This window comes from Babylonia areolata, chromosome 5 (genome assembly GCF_041734735.1).
Source record: "Babylonia areolata isolate BAREFJ2019XMU chromosome 5, ASM4173473v1, whole genome shotgun sequence".
NCBI classification, from domain to species: Eukaryota; Metazoa; Mollusca; class Gastropoda; order Neogastropoda; family Buccinidae; genus Babylonia; species Babylonia areolata.
Window position 1 is genome coordinate 4,484,062 of NC_134880.1, and position 10,000 is coordinate 4,494,061.

A 10,000-nucleotide genomic window follows, 5' to 3' on the forward strand; every position below is an offset into this window, starting at 1 on the left:
ATTGGTTCAAGACACACGGCACTGACCGCTCTGGACAGAAGCTGTTGGTTCAAGACACAGGACACTGACCGCTCTATTGGTTCAAGACACACGGCACTGACCGCTCTGGACAGAAGCTGTTGGTTCAAGACACAGGACACTGACCGCTCTATTGGTTCAAGACACACGGCACTGACCGCTCTGGACAGAAGCTGTTGGTTCAAAACACACGGCACTGTCCGCTCTATTGGTTCAAGACACACGGCACTGACCGCTCTGGACAGAAGCTGTTGGTTCAAGACACAGGACACTGACCGCTGTGGACAGAAGCTGTTGGTTCAAGACACACGGCACTGACCGCTCTGGACAGAAGCTGTTGGTTCAAGACACAGGACACTGACCGTTCTGGACAGAAGCTGTTGATTCAAGACACACGGCACTGGCCGCTCTGGACAGAAGCTGTTGGTTCAAGACACAGGACACTGACCGCTCTATTGATTCAAGACACACGGCACTGACCGCTCTGGACAGAAGCTGTTGATTCAAGACACACGGCACTGACCGCTCTGGACAGAAACTGTTGGTTCAAGACACACGGCACTGTCCGCTCTATTGGTTCAAGACACAGGACACTGACCGCTCTGGACAGAAGCTGTTGGTTCAAGACACAGGACACTGACCGTTCTGGACAGAAGCTGTTGATTCAAGACACAAGACACTGACCGCTGTGGACAGAAGCTGTTGATTCAAAACACAGGACACTGACCGCTGTGGACAGAAGCTGTTGGTTTAAGACACACGGCACTGACCGCTCTGGACAGAAGCTGTTGGTTCAAGACACACGGCACTGACCGCTCTGGACAGAAGCTGTTGGTTCAAGACACAGGACACTGACCGCTCTGGACAGAAGCTGTTGGTTCAAGACACAGGACACTGACCGCTCTGGACAGAAGCTGTTGGTTCAACGTTTATTTCGAAATACTGCTGATACTTCTGTAACGAAGGACTGACCAGACAACATTGCAGAATGGACAGGAAAACCTTTTTGCTTTTACGCGCAACTAACAGACCACAGCGAATCTGCTGAACAGGTCTTCTATGCGGCGCTCCAGTGACTCTTCACAGAGTTCAGGGAGAAGGAGAAGACGAAGAGGTGGAGGAGGAAGAGGAAGAAGAAGAATCCTTCTGTACCGACGACCCAAGGGAATCGTCTCACAAATTCTGTGAACTGGATGTGAAGCATTCTGACTTCGCCTTTCTGTGTAACCGTTTGTTGCATACTTCATTCAGAGACTGTGGATCGGACCAGAAAGCTTGGTGACAGTTTTTACAATCTATTGTCTGCAGTCACTTGACTGACAATGTAATATCTATAGTCTGCTTCCTGCTCTTTGCGCAGAGCGGCGCTGATGTGTGTCAAGTGACAAGCTGAGAGCACATCAGACCATCAAACAATAAAATAAAACTGTGTGCTGTTACTTGGTACGAAACCGATGTTATATAAGTCAGAATCCTGAATTAAGAAAGACACAACACAGACCACTTTTAAGGACACCTATATTCCCAAGCCACTTTGCATTCCAATCACATAGATTTATAATAATGATAATGGTATTTATATAGCGCTGGATCTTGTTCAGAGACAAATCAAAGCGCTTTCGCACCAGTCATTCACACGCATGCATAACTCTAAAACTGGAGAAACTGAAGACAAGGAAGAGGCAGGGAAGGGAGGCTATTTTGGGAAGAGGTGGGTTTTAAGGCCAGACTTGAAAGAGCTGAGTGTGGACACTTGACGAAGCGAAAGAGGAAGTTCATTCCAATCGCAAGGTCCAGAAACAGAGAAAGAACGGCGGCCAACAGTCAAGTGTTTGAATCTGAAGATTTCTAGAAAAGATAGGAAGAAAGCCAGAGAAGGAGGAAAAAAAAAAGAGAAATATACAACATTCCTGTTCTTTTTAAAGTTTGCAAGCTACAGCTGAATTTTCTTGCTTCTATCATTAAAAAGACTTTTTTTTTCCTGACAATACTATCTTAAAACAGTAATCGACACCAGTTACACCCATACTGCAATACCTTCAGTTGCAGGATTGAGATGACTACAGCTTAATCTGATCTGTTTAATTACACATAAAATAAGAGAAGATACGAACAATGTTAGTACTAGTATTTCATCAAGAAATATTACACCAGATGCGGAAAAAGAAACGCAAAACAAACAAACAAACAAACAAAACAAAACAAAACAAACAAAAAAACAAAAAACAAAAAAACACCGTTACACGTGACATAAAAAGTAACATTAAAATCACAAAATATGGGTATTCGTAAATTTTTTTTTTTAAATCATTAGAAAAACGTTGCGAACATTCACTTTAAAACATTGTAACTGATATAATTATGTCAAATCTGTTTGAAAGACACGATGTTGGCCTATATGGCAAGGAAAAGCCCCCTCCCCTCCCCAACCCCCTCTCCCCCCCTTCGAAGTTAACGTCTACTGCAAAACATATGACAATAAACATTCACTGGAATGCACATATTTATAGTTTGTTGGTTGGCTGTCGTTCCCGTGTTTGCCTGGTGTAAACTAATAATTAAAACTGCGTGCCAGTTTAATGACTAGATTTTATACATGAGTGTGTGTGTGTGTGTGTGTGTGTGTGTGTGTGTGTGTGTGTGTGTGTGTGTGTGTGTGTGTGTGTGTGTGTGTGTGTGTGTGTGTGTGTGTGTGCGCGTGTGTGTGTGTGTGTGTGTGTGTGTGTGTGTGTAAACTTCCACAACCATTTGAAAAGATATAACCATTACATACTCCATAATGTGGAGTGATGGCTTAGAGGTAACGCGTCCGCTTAGGAAGCGAGAGAATCTGAGCGCGCTGGTTCGAATCACGGCTCAACCGCCGATATTTTCTCCCCCTTGAGTGGTGGTCTGGATGCTAGTCATTCGGATGAGACGATAAACCGAGGTCCCGTATGCAGCATGCACTTAGCGCACGTAAAAGAACCCAAGGCAACAAAACGTTTGTTCCTGACAAAATTCTGTTGAAAAGTCCACTTCGATAGGAAAAACAAATAAAACTGGCATGCAGGAAAAAAAACCATGAGTGGCGCTTTAGTGTAGCGACGCGCTCTCCCTGGGGATAGCAGCCCGAATTTCACACAGAGAAATCTGTTGTGAGAAAAAGAAATAGAAATACAAAAAAAAAAAAAAAAAAAATCATTTATAGAGCTTGTTGTTATGTGCAGTGGAGGTCCTGATTCTTATGTCCAGCTAAAAAAATAAACAAATTTGTATGGCACAGAATCTTCGTGTGGTAGTAGTCATAATGATAGTTCTCTGTGCAACATCATCTGCCAAACAGTTATGTTTAAAAAAAAAAAATTAAATGCGATCTCTTACAGCAGGCTGAATGTTTTCTAAATGTTTTTTTTTAAAACCATAATAGCACAATACAATCTCTCTCTCTCTCTCTCTCTCTCTCTCTCTCTCTCTCTCTCTCTCACACACACACACACACACACACACACACACACACACAGAGTAACAAAGAGGACATTTATGTCTCACTTTCCGGCGTTGATCAGTTGTTATTGATTTTTGTTCTCTTTTCGTTTTATCTCTCTTTTATTTCTTTGTTTTATGTTTTTGTATTATTCTGCATCGTTCCCCCACCCCACCCCCTACACAACCACACCCAGACCATACGTATGCCGCGGTCCCAGTGCCCATAGTTCATACGGATCAAATGATATTAGGCCACCAGAAGGCCACACACCTGAGGAGACCCTGCACTGCGGTGGTGTTCAGTAGTGCCTGATGCAATCCACCATCACGCTCGACTCCACCTACTAACACTCCTACTAACAACAACTGTGCGTTTAGTCAAGGAGCCAGACTGAGTGAACATTCCTTCCTCCTCTGAAATAGTGACTGCCTCCAGCGAAAGTCTACCAGGAGTCTGCCAACGCTGAATACTTTGACAGGAACTCACCACAATCACGGAAATAGAGGCGAACCCGAAAATGAGGTCAGTCTGACATTAGGACATGAAAGGACAGACTGTTTTTACGTTCTGTCCTAACTGACGTTGATGATGAGGACGATGCTGCTATGAAGGTCCATTTCAAGTTGGGGACTCTACGCTTCCTTTCGTGCTATTTCCCAGCGCAAATAGGCTCGAGAGATACAGACACCTGTAGTGTTGTTCAGGAAAGTTGTGTAGCGACACGCCCAGAGCCGAATCCGTGAAGTGGATGATCGATAGGACTCGAACCTGCGTTTTCCTTATCGTCAGTCCGCGACGATGACTACCAAGCCACGGTGGTTCCTGCCTGTGTCCTCTGTGTGTGGTGTTGTGTTAACTCACTCGGTACGGCCAGTCCTCTCTTCTCCTCTACACAGACCCCTCGGATGTCCAGTGGGTGTCTGAATGACCCAACCTTTAGCTTCCGTCGTCATAATTGTGGTATTCTTTGTCAACATTCACCTCTTCAGTATAAGAGCCTTCCACTTGCAATATTTTGATGATGGTAATTGGGGTGAAACGCTGTTAACATCGTCTCTTTCGCTGTTCGTATGGAGAGAGTTAATTAAGGGAGACACCAGAGCAGATCGGTCAGCCGTTCGACTTCAGTCTGATCCAGTGTTCTGATCAGGGTTCGTGTCCCCGATTCGGCATGGTGTTGTGTCCTTGGGAAAAGCGGCACTTTACTCCGAGTTTCCTCACCCCACCCGGGTGTAAATGGGTACGTGATGCAGGTTGGGGAAGGCTGGAGTGGCGGAGGGTGAGGACTGGGCCCCGTCTTCCCTTGATGAGCCCTACACACAGCCAATGAATATTCCTTGCCTTGATGAGCCCTACACACAGCCAATGAATATTCCTTGCCTTGATGAGCCCTACACACAGTGAATGAATACTCCTTGCCTTGATGAGCCGAGCCCTACACACAGCCAATGAATACTTGTTGCCTTGATGAGCCGAGCCCTACACACAGCCAATGAATATTCCTTGCCTTGATGAGCCCTACACACAGCCAATGAATATTCCTTCCCTTGATGAGCCCTACACACAGCCAATGAATATTCCTTCCCTTGATGAGCCCTACACACAGCCAATGAATATTCCTTGCCTTGATGAGCCCTACACACAGCCAATGAATATTCCTTGCCTTGATGAGCCCTACACACAGCCAATGAATATTCCTTGCCTTGATGAGCCCTACACACAGCCAATGAATATTCCTTGCCTTGATGAGCCCTACACACAGTGAATGAATATTCCTTGCCTTGATGAGCCGAGCCCTACACACAGCCAATGAATATTCCTTGCCTTGATGAGCCGAGCCCTACACACAGCCAATGAATATTCCTTGCCTTGATGAGCCAAGCCCTACACACAGCGAATGGATACTCGTTGCCTTGATGGGCCCTACACACAGCCAATGAATACTTGTTGCCTTGATGAGCCGAGCCCTACATACAGCCAATGAATACTCGTTGCCTTGATGAGCCGAGCCCTACACACAGCCAATGAATATTCCTTGCCTTGATGAGCCCTACACACAGCCAATGAATATTCCTTGCCTTGATGAGCCCTACACACAGCCAATGAATATTCCTTGCCTTGATGAGCCCTACACACAGCCAATGAATACTCCTTGCCTTGATGAGCCCTACACACAGTGAATGAATACTCCTTCCCTTGATGAGCCCTACACACAGTGAATGAATACTCCTTGCCTTGATGAGCCCTACACACAGTGAATGAATACTCCTTGCCTTGATGAGCCCTACACACAGTGAATGAATGCTCCTTGCCTTGATGAGCCCTACACACAGTGAATGAATACTCCTTCCCTTGATGAGCCCTACACACAGTGAATGAATACTTGTTGCCTTGATGAGTCGAGCCCTACACACAGCCAATGAATATTCCTTGCCTTGATGAGCCCTACACACAGTGAATGAATACTCCTTCCCTTGATGAGCCCTACACACAGTGAATGAATACTTGTTGCCTTGATGAGTCGAGCCCTACACACAGCCAATGAATATTCCTTGCCTTGATGAGCCCTACACACAGCCAATGAATATTCCTTGCCTTGATGAGCCCTACACACAGTGAATGAATACTCCTTGCCTTGATGAGCCGAGCCCTACACACAGTGAATGAATATTCCTTGCCTTGATGAGCCGAGCCCTACACACAGTGAATGAATATTCCTTGCCTTGATGAGCCGAGCCCTACACACAGTGAATGAATATTCCTTGCCTTGATGAGCCCTACACACAGTGAATGAATACTCCTTGCCTTGATGAGCCGAGCCCTACACACAGTGAATGAATATTCCTTGCCTTGATGAGCCGAGCCCTACACACAGCCAATGAATATTCCTTGCCTTGATGAGCCGAGCCCTACACACAGTGAATGAATATTCCTTGCCTTGATGAGCCGAGCCCTACACACAGTGAATGAATACTTGTTGCCTTGATGAGCCGAGCCCTACACACAGTGAATGAATATTCCTTGCCTTGATGAGCCGAGCCCTACACACAGTGAATGAATACTTGTTGCCTTGATGAGCCGAGCCCTACACACAGTGAATGAATACTTGTTGCCTTGATGAGCCGAGCCCTACACACAGTGAATGAATACTTGTTGCCTTGATGAGCCGAGCCCTACACACAGCCAATGAATACTCCTTGCCTTGATGAGCCCTACACACAGCCAATGAATATTCCTTGCCTTGATGAGCCCTACACACAGCCAATGAATACTTGTTGCCTTGATGAGCCCTACACACAGCCAATGAATATTCCTTGCCTTGATGAGCCCTACACACAGCCAATGAATACTCCTTGCCTTGATGAGCCCTACACACAGCCAATGAATTCTCGTTGCCTTGATGAGCTGAGCCCTACACACAGCGAATGAATATTCCTTGCCTCGATGAGCCGAGCCCTACACACACCGAATGAATATTCCTTCCCTTGATGAGCCGAGCCCTACACACAGCCAATGAATATTCCTTGCCTTGATGAGCCGAGCCCTACACACACCGAATGAATATTCCTTCCCTTGATGAGCCGAGCCCTACACACAGCCAATGAATATTCCTTGCCTTGATGAGCCAAGCCCTACACACAGCGAATGGATACTCGTTGCCTTGATGAGCCCTACACACAGCCAATGAATACTTGTTGCCTTGATGAGCCGAGCCCTACACACAGCCAATGAATATTCCTTGCCTTGATGAGCCGAGCCCTACACACAGCCAATGAATATTCCTTGCCTTGATGAGCCGAGCCCTACACACAGCCAATGAATACTCGTTGCCTTGATGAGCCGAGCCCTACACACAGCCAATGAATATTCCTTGCCTTGATGAGCCCTACACACAGCCAATGAATACTTGTTGCCTTGATGAGCCCTACACACAGCCAATGAATACTTGTTGCCTTGATGAGCCCTACACACAGCCAATGAATATTCCTTGCCTTGATGAGCCCTACACACAGCCAATGAATATTCCTTGCCTTGATCAGCCCTACACACAGCCAATGAATATTCCTTGCCTTGATCAGCCCTACACACAGCCAATGAATATTCCTTGCCTTGATGAGCCGAGCCCTACACACAGCCAATGAATATTCCTTGCCTTGATAACCATAAAAGGCTAAAGGGTTTTTAGCATTTTAAGCTTTTAACGTTAAGGTCATCGATTCTGAAAAGAAACATAATTATACTGATCAAGCCTGAGCCTTCTGTAAACCCCATGTAAAATGGAATATAGTCTGACGGTACCTCTGAGAGTGTGTAATTACACAGCAACTAACCACGCACAAAAATGTATGTCATAAGAGATACCTCTACACTCATAGTACACACATAATATTAAATTTCATAACACAGAAATCACTCAACACCATAACCGATATCACCTTAGTCGTGACCCATAAGAATTATCAAAATTAATGCTATCACACAGAAATCATCCAGTACTGGAAACAGTTGCCTCCAAAGTCATAAGACACACGCATTATGAAATTCAGTCACACACAAAAAAATCCAACACTCCATAAACAGTGTTGCAAATGTTATGAAAACTTCAGGCGATAATACAACAGTCTATACCTTCTGAAAACTTCAGACGATAAGACAATAGTCTATACCTTTTCAAAACTACAGGCAATAAGACAACAGTCTATACCTTCTGAAAACTTCAGACGATAAGACAACAGTCTATACCTTTTGAAAACTTCAGGCGATAAGACAACAGTCTATACCTTCTGAAAACTTCAGACGATTAGACAACAGTCTATACCTTCTGAAAACTTCAGACGATAAGACAACAGTCTATACCTTTTGAAAACTTCAGACGATAAGACAACAGTCTATACCTTCTGAAAACTTCAGACGATAAGACAACAGTCTATACCTTCTGAAAACTTCAGACGATTAGACAACAGTCTATACCTTCTGAAAACTTCAGACGATAAGACAACAGTCTATACCTTCTGAAAACTTCAGGCAATAAGACAACAGTCTATACCTTCTGAAAACTTCAGACGATAAGACAACAGTCTATACCTTCTCAGATTTCTGACACACCAGTCGGGTAGATCGTCAAAAGGATGACCGTCACTTTTTACGCTCCAGTATTGCTCTGTCGTGATCGTGAATCCATCCAGCGTAAATCAGACTCTCCTTTCCTGCTGCTGCCAAATTGCGATAATCAGCTGGCAGCTTCCGTGTCCACAGAAGCATCAAACACGTTCATCTGCCAATTTACTATGACGTACTCACTACCACTCCAGTGGCTAACAAATCGGAAATAGTCGTCTGCCTACTAAAGGGACACAACTCCTGTGCCTGTAGTTAAAGTGGCATGGTTCCTGTCGTACTGATGGAAAGAGCGGTATGGTCGAATACAAGAGCCAAAAGAAGATGGAGATGAATTATCTTTCATTGAATCTGTTTTGTGAGTCTGGGAGCGGGGAGAGTGGCAGTTTTATATTGCACTGTTTTTGTTCCATCATGAAAGTAGACACGAAATGAACTGAAACAACCTCATGATCTAAACACTGGCAGATGGGTAAACAAATACAGACCCATGCATTAAACTTAACAAATACAAACCCATGCATTAAACTAAACAAATACAGACCCATGCATTAAACTTAACAAATACAGACCCATGCATCAAACTTAACAAATACAGACCCATACATTAAACTTAACTAAACTTAACAAATACAGACCCATGCATTAAACTTAACTAAACTTAACAAATACAGACCCATGCATTAGACTTAACAAATACAGACCCATGCATAAAACTTAACTAAACTTAACAAATACAGACCCATGCATGAAACTTAACAAATACAGACCCGTGCATGAAACTTAACAAATACAGACCCATGCATTAGACTTAACAAATACAGACCCATGCATTAAACTTAACTAAACTTAACAAATACAGACCCATGCATTAAACTTAACTAAACTTAACAAATACAGACCCATGCATTAAACTTAACAAATACAGACCCATGCATTTGTGCGCATTAAAGCAATTATATCGATTTAAACTATCAGCTAGGCGCAACACAGGGCACCACCATATTGGGCTTGGCTCTCTAGAAAGGAAACAGAAAGGTCAGTAATTGTGACGGTACATTGACTGTGCATCAGCTTGCTTGGTTTAGAAAAATAGTTGGAAACGAGTGACGGATGTTCTGTGACTCCAACTGCAAGCCTATCACATTAAAAGTTTTCAAAAGCTGTGACAGTCAAAACCATTGTCTCTGCAACACTGGGCCTCGACGTGTTTGCAGACACTGACGTAGTTTCCATCTTTCGTAAAATCGGGTTCAAGACTACATGGAACTAAACCAAAATCAGTTCCAACACAGACCTTGCACCGTTTTTTTTTTTAAAGTCCTTATACAATATTTTTTTCTTCAACGAATTCGTTTCGTTTTGCTTCGCAAGTCAGCTAAAAGCGAAAGCGAA

At 44.1% G+C, this 10,000-nt stretch overlaps 1 protein-coding gene across 3 annotated transcripts in view; it reads right to left on the reverse strand.

Moving 5' to 3' along the window:
- LOC143281880 (uncharacterized) overlaps nucleotides 1–8,814 on the reverse strand; it is a 22,960-nt gene extending 14,146 nt beyond the window's left edge. The window contains exon 1 of one of the 3 annotated variants that reach the window (XM_076587153.1): nucleotides 8,573–8,814. The gene's annotated coding sequence lies outside the window, so the exon portion shown is untranslated. The remainder of the gene's footprint in view (nucleotides 1–8,572) is intronic. The other 2 variants (XM_076587150.1, XM_076587155.1) reach the window with 2 other exon arrangements.
- Nucleotides 8,815–10,000: the final 1,186 nt, after the last annotated feature.